General features: G+C 34.4%; 1 long non-coding RNA gene across 1 annotated transcript; it reads left to right on the forward strand.

Moving 5' to 3' along the window:
• The first annotated feature begins 973 nt into the window (after window positions 1-973).
• Window positions 974-6860, forward strand: LOC129796604 (uncharacterized). The gene is made up of 4 exons (XR_008751235.1): window positions 974-1342; window positions 1747-5575; window positions 5947-6293; window positions 6698-6860. It is a non-coding gene; the product is annotated as an uncharacterized LOC129796604 (long non-coding RNA).
• Window positions 6861-7095: the final 235 nt, after the last annotated feature.

Below are 7095 nucleotides of genomic sequence, written 5' to 3' on the forward strand. Positions count from 1 at the left end.
CAAAATTTCGGCACGGCGCTAGTGTTTGTGAAAAAAAGTGCAAAAAAGGTGAAACGCTGATGCTGTGAAGGCCCTATGGATATGATGTGCGCGGCCGTAAAATATTAAAACAAAAAAAAATCACAATTTTTTGTGGAAATTGGCAATGTAAGTATGTTTTTCTTTTATTATCTTGTATATAATAAGATGATTGTGTGATGGAAGATAAACTGATAAGAGAAGAAGCCAGAATCGACCACTGATGCCAGTTGTGAAGGAAGCAACAACGGTGAAGGTGCAAACAGGTGTCTTTCACTGTGTTATCACGAGAATGGCAACGACAATTGAAGAAAACCGCCAGGAAGACAATTTTCTATACCATCGTGTGAGGGATGTCAACATTCGATGTGACCTTGCGGAACAGAACTTCGGCATGACAAAGTTGCAGGACATCTAGAGGAAGGAGCAACGCGGTGGTATTAAAGATGCCATTGCAGGGCTGCGGGAACTCAAGGAGGATGACAAGAAGGAATTAACGGATCTCCTTGATTGTCATTTCTGATCCGGAGAAGCAGCCAATTAAGTCAGTGTCCCGGAAGACAAACAAGAGACGCTTCCAGAGCAGATAAACTTTGAGGAATTCACGTAAGTTTCTGTGAAAGATTTTTCTATTTTGAGAAATTTCATTTTTGAAATTTATTTGTAAGAACTTTTGAGTAGGTATCTTCAAAGTGAAAGAAAAGAATTCTTGAGTTAATTTGTTGAGAAAAAAATTCTAAAGAATTCTTGAATAGAGAGTGAGATAAGTTTGGTACTAAATATTTAGGACTTTAGACTTTTCATTGAATTACAGTGGGACCCCAGTACAACGACTGCTTGGTTATACTACTCTCGCGCATTGAAAATAATGAGTGTGAAGAGTACATCCGAGTGGTCGTTGTACTGGGGTCCCACTGTATTATTATTAAAATAATTAATTTTGTAATTTCAAATTTTGATTTTTTTTTCTATTTTAGGGTGATGCGTAATGCCGTACTTGAATCTCAATCCGACAGTAAGGTGAAAAGGGAAGGTCAAGAGCAGAAGCCGGAGCAACAGAAGCAGCAAGTTGAGGAAGGTGGTGAACCCAATAAGGTGGAGAAAGCTGCTCAGGAGACAGTTGAAACGCCTTCGATGCCTGAGACGCAGGAAGAGAAGAAGCCAGAATCGACCACTGATGCCAGTTGTGAAGGAAGCAACAACGGTGAAGGTGCAAACAGGTGTCTTTCACTGTGTTATCACGAGAATGGCAACGACAATTGAAGAGAACCGCCAGGAAGACAATTTTCTATACCATCGTGTGAGGGATGTCAACATTCAAAAGGTAAAGACATCTAGTTTTATCAAAATAAGTAAAGAATATGATTGAGTTCAGAAGGGTAGGAAATTAATTTGTTTCGACTTAGAAAGAACTAATTCAACTTCTATAGGATACCACTCAAGCTTATTTTATATTTAAAAAAAAATTGATAAAAAAATTTTATGAATTTCAGAGAGATAAGTTTGTTCCTAAATATTTGTCTAAAAATTCGATACTAAAAAAACCTTACTGTACAAAATTCTATCTTAAAATTTCTTTAGCTGCAATTCAACGTATTATTAATATCTTTGTGATTTCCCTTATTTCAGTTTTTTTTAAAACTACTTTTAACTTATTTTACGATAATAATATAAATCTCCATTAATGATTGTTACTTGAACGAATTAACGAATTTTTTTTCTTTATAGCTGCCCAGGTGCTTCCATGTTTGTCTTCAAGTTACCAAATGGTGAGAATATTCTTCACACAGGAGATTTTCGGGCTGGAAATGTTTCCAATTCTACCTCGATACAACGTAAGTTAAAAGAACTTTAATTATTATTATTATTTTAAATGCAACCCATCCAAAAATTAACATAAAATCAACTATAAAATGAGCATGATCAGAAATACTGCAAATTATCTATATAGCATATTTCCTGAAATGATTGTTTGAGGAAACGGCAGGGCCGATGGTGATAAAATGGAGGTAGAAGGCCTCAATATGGATCTACCTGCTGAAGGTTCAGATAAAGGGTTTTTTTTATATTAAAAATATTTCGGGGGTACTATATTATTCAGCCCCCCTCCCTCTCCCGACTAATATCACATATATTATAGATTTAAATGGAATTTGCTCACACGGGTTTGGGGGCTCAGGTTTGGTTTTTTATGCACATCTACCTATATAATAAAGAAAGGTAATCGTATCTATACAGTTCCTTATATCAGGTGGTTTCCAGTGGCCGTATCCATTTTCCCCCCAAAGCCCCCCTTCAGGTAGCCCCCATTATAAGGTTCATGCATTTTTTGCGAATTTTTGGGATTTTATAAGTGACTCTTTTGGGATTTATAAGTGGCTCTAATCTACTTATAAACCATCATATTTTTTTTCACTAAAATTTGCGCTGAGCGCAACAAATCCCCGCGAAGCGGGGTGGGGAAAATTAGAGCGAAGCGACAATTTACCTCGTCATAATATAATTTTTATATGCTACTGCAACTCATGGTTATAACGAGTGATTTTAAAAGCTTTTTTGCAACCCTTTTTTTTAATCCTTTGAAACAAAACTTAGGTATAAAATGATTAATTTTAAAACTTTTTGCAGATATTTATCATCTCAAACAATCTTGCCCAGTTAGGATGAAAATATTGACATGGCTATAGAGGAGCCTTCTTTCTTCTATTTTCTTACGAAAAAAATGCTAATTTTTGCAATCGGAGGTTAGAGATATCTTATATGCCTACATATAACGTGTCATAAGACTTTTGTATGTCATGTCTTACGTATGTTTTCTGGATTTTATCAATTTTATGCAAAAAATTATGTTTTAGAGATTAACTTTTTAACCCTGAATTTGTGTTGTGTTAGTAGAAAATTATTTTTCTGAGCTACCCTGTGATTCATTTGCGGGAAGAATTATTCATTCCTCAGTGAAAAATCTGCGATTCCCAGAAATTATTTGGCTCAATTTTTGTCAATTACGGGAATTCGCAGAGTATTTTTTTTCTTCACCGTTAATTTTTTATAATAGCTTTTGCTACTTTCATTTTTTTTTTTCAAATCTTTTATTTGCACTTTGAAAGATTTTTTTTTCTTTTCCGCGTTTTCTTTTTTTTTATTAGAAGAGAGATGGGTTTTGTATTTTATTCCGAATCTTTATAATTTTGCGGAATTCTTTTAAATTAAATTTTTGCTGAATTTAGAACCTTTCTAGGGATGAACGGGAAACATTTAGCGACAGTTTTTTCCCTATAACCTCTAGCCGCGAAAGTGCGGAACAATTTAATAAAATTTAAAAATTACTAAGAGCCTTTTTGGGGACGAATGGAAAGCATTCTGTGGTAAATGTTTTCCCCCCAAAACCTCTAGTTTTTCTTGCATAACCAGAATGAATGAAAAGGTCAAAACGAATGTTATCGATAGGCCTTTTCCCTGGGAAATGCATCAGAAATTAATAATATTTTACAATTTTCTTTCTTTTTTTTTATTATAATTTTTTCCTTAATTATTGGTGATATTTTCTGACATTTTGTGCTCGTATGTGTGGTTTAATTCAGCCCCTTCACTCACACCTTATCTACCCTTTAAGCCTTTTAAGCGCTGCCAATTTACGTTCATTTTCTTTCTTATTAAATTTTAATTTATTTCAAATCACAATTTATTTTCTTTATTTTTTTTTCCTCAATATCTTCCTGATTCTTGATCTTGCCTTTTATGTAATTGATCGTTCAGGTACTATCGCTTTAATTTATTTTTGCAATGATATCTGATAGGAAGAGTTTTGCATTCTCTTTCAATTCCATCTGCTTAATGGTAGTTACTGATATCCTTGGTAAGCTTTTCTTTGTATAGCACGAGACCTCTCGCGTCCATTGCGACTTTATTATGGTTCTTTAGTAACCCCCCCCCCCCCCCCCCGCGGGAAGATCAGCTTTGTCTGATTTTTCGGTGAAAATTCTTTTCTTTATAAAGATTTTCCGGGAAATTATCGGGATTCGTCCTGAAGTTTCACTGTGGTTCTTGGAACGAGATGTTGACTGTGTTCCCTCCTTCCAGATCCAACCGAATACCCTTGAGATGGTGGACCTTGTTGTCCCTTTTCTCATTCTTCAGGTGTGGATTTTCCGCCCAAGTTTTGGCTCGTGTGGAACTCAATGTCTTTTCCAAGAGTTTAATTTTTTTGTTAACTCTTTCCTTTCTAGATTCCTCTGCCATATTATCCTGCAACTTTATTTTTGTATTTTAATTTCTTCTTCATAAGCAGTTAGTTCGATTATGTTGGGCGCCATAAATATATACCAACCCTCCCATTGAAAGACAGGGTGGTTATATTTAAAATGATTTTGTGGTGTTTTATTTTATAATTAATTTTTGTTCGTGAAATATTAAAAGAAAATTTGAAACTAAAATTATAAGTGACCCATGAAATATTGAACATTGTTTTTTCACCTTTGAAACGAATCGATTCTTCTAAAGAGCTCTCGCGAGTAAAAATTCCTCAAAAATTGTGAAAAAGACTTTAAAAACATAAAAAACTATTAAAATAAGTGAATTAGTGAAAGACGTGATACATGCAATTAGTGGTGAGTCTACATTTTTATTACAATTTTTATAAATAATTAAGTTTTTAATCTTTGTGTTTGTATAATTTATTATACACATAATTTGTTATTTTTGCAATCGGAGGTTAGAGATATCTCATATGACTTACGTATAACGTGTCATAAGACATGTTAATAAGTATGTTTTATGGATTTTATCAATTTTATGCAAAAATTTATGTTTTAGAGATGAAATTCTATTTTCTTGACCTTTATATAAGACTTTTTGATGCATTTATATAGTTTGTCTCCTTTTCCTGAAAGAAAATTTGGAAAAATAAAAATTATGTGCAAAATTGGTGTTTCCGCAAAATTTCGGCACGGCGCTAGTGTTTGTGAAAAAAAGTGCAAAAAAGGTGAAACGCTGATGCTGTGAAGGCCCTATGGATATGATGTGCGCGGCCGTAAAATATTAAAACAAAAAAAAATCACAATTTTTTGTGGAAATTGGCAATGTAAGTATGTTTTTCTTTTATTATCTTGTATATAATAAGATGATTGTGTGATGGAAGATAAACTGATAAGAGAAGAAGCCAGAATCGACCACTGATGCCAGTTGTGAAGGAAGCAACAACGGTGAAGGTGCAAACAGGTGTCTTTCACTGTGTTATCACGAGAATGGCAACGACAATTGAAGAAAACCGCCAGGAAGACAATTTTCTATACCATCGTGTGAGGGATGTCAACATTCGATGTGACCTTGCGGAACAGAACTTCGGCATGACAAAGTTGCAGGACATCTAGAGGAAGGAGCAACGCGGTGGTATTAAAGATGCCATTGCAGGGCTGCGGGAACTCAAGGAGGATGACAAGAAGGAATTAACGGATCTCCTTGATTGTCATTTCTGATCCGGAGAAGCAGCCAATTAAGTCAGTGTCCCGGAAGACAAACAAGAGACGCTTCCAGAGCAGATAAACTTTGAGGATTTCACGTAAGTTTCTGTGAAAGATTTTTCTATTTTGAGAAATTTCATTTTTGAAATTTATTTGTAAGAACTTTTGAGTAGGTATCTTCAAAGTGAAAGAAAAGAATTCTTGAGTTAATTTGTTGAGAAAAAAATTCTAAAGAATTCTTGAATAGAGAGTGAGATAAGTTTGGTACTAAATATTTAGGACTTTAGACTTTTCATTGAATTACAGTGGGACCCCAGTACAACGACTGCTTGGTTATACTACTCTCGCGCATTGAAAATAATGAGTGTGAAGAGTACATCCGAGTGGTCGTTGTACTGGGGTCCCACTGTATTATTATTAAAATAATTAATTTTGTAATTTCAAATTTTGATTTTTTTTTCTATTTTAGGGTGATGCGTAATGCCGTACTTGAATCTCAATCCGACAGTAAGGTGAAAAGGGAAGGTCAAGAGCAGAAGCCGGAGCAACAGAAGCAGCAAGTTGAGGAAGGTGGTGAACCCAATAAGGTGGAGAAAGCTGCTCAGGAGACAGTTGAAACGCCTTCGATGCCTGAGACGCAGGAAGAGAAGAAGCCAGAATCGACCACTGATGCCAGTTGTGAAGGAAGCAACAACGGTGAAGGTGCAAACAGGTGTCTTTCACTGTGTTATCACGAGAATGGCAACGACAATTGAAGAGAACCGCCAGGAAGACAATTTTCTATACCATCGTGTGAGGGATGTCAACATTCAAAAGGTAAAGACATCTAGTTTTATCAAAATAAGTAAAGAATATGATTGAGTTCAGAAGGGTAGGAAATTAATTTGTTTCGACTTAGAAAGAACTAATTCAACTTCTATAGGATACCACTCAAGCTTATTTTATATTTAAAAAAAAATTGATAAAAAAATTTTATGAATTTCAGAGAGATAAGTTTGTTCCTAAATATTTGTCTAAAAATTCGATACTAAAAAAACCTTAGTGTACAAAATTCTATCTTAAAATTTCTTTAGCTGCAATTCAACGTATTATTAATATCTTTGTGATTTCCCTTATTTCAGTTTTTTTTAAAACTACTTTTAACTTATTTTACGATAATAATATAAATCTCCATTAATGATTGTTACTTGAACGAATTAACGAATTTTTTTTCTTTATAGCTGCCCAGGTGCTTCCATGTTTGTCTTCAAGTTACCAAATGGTGAGAATATTCTTCACACAGGAGATTTTCGGGCTGGAAATGTTTCCAATTCTACCTCGATACAACGTAAGTTAAAAGAACTTTAATTATTATTATTATTTTAAATGCAACCCATCCAAAAATTAACATAAAATCAACTATAAAATGAGCATGATCAGAAATACTGCAAATTATCTATATAGCATATTTCCTGAAATGATTGTTTGAGGAAACGGCAGGGCCGATGGTGATAAAATGGAGGTAGAAGGCCTCAATATGGATCTACCTGCTGAAGGTTCAGATAAAGGGTTTTTTTTATATTAAAAATATTTCGGGGGTACTATATTATTCAGCCCCCCTCCCTCTCCCGACTAATAT

Source organism: Lutzomyia longipalpis, chromosome 4 (genome assembly GCF_024334085.1).
Source record: "Lutzomyia longipalpis isolate SR_M1_2022 chromosome 4, ASM2433408v1".
Lineage (NCBI taxonomy): Eukaryota > Metazoa > Arthropoda > Insecta > Diptera > Psychodidae > Lutzomyia > Lutzomyia longipalpis.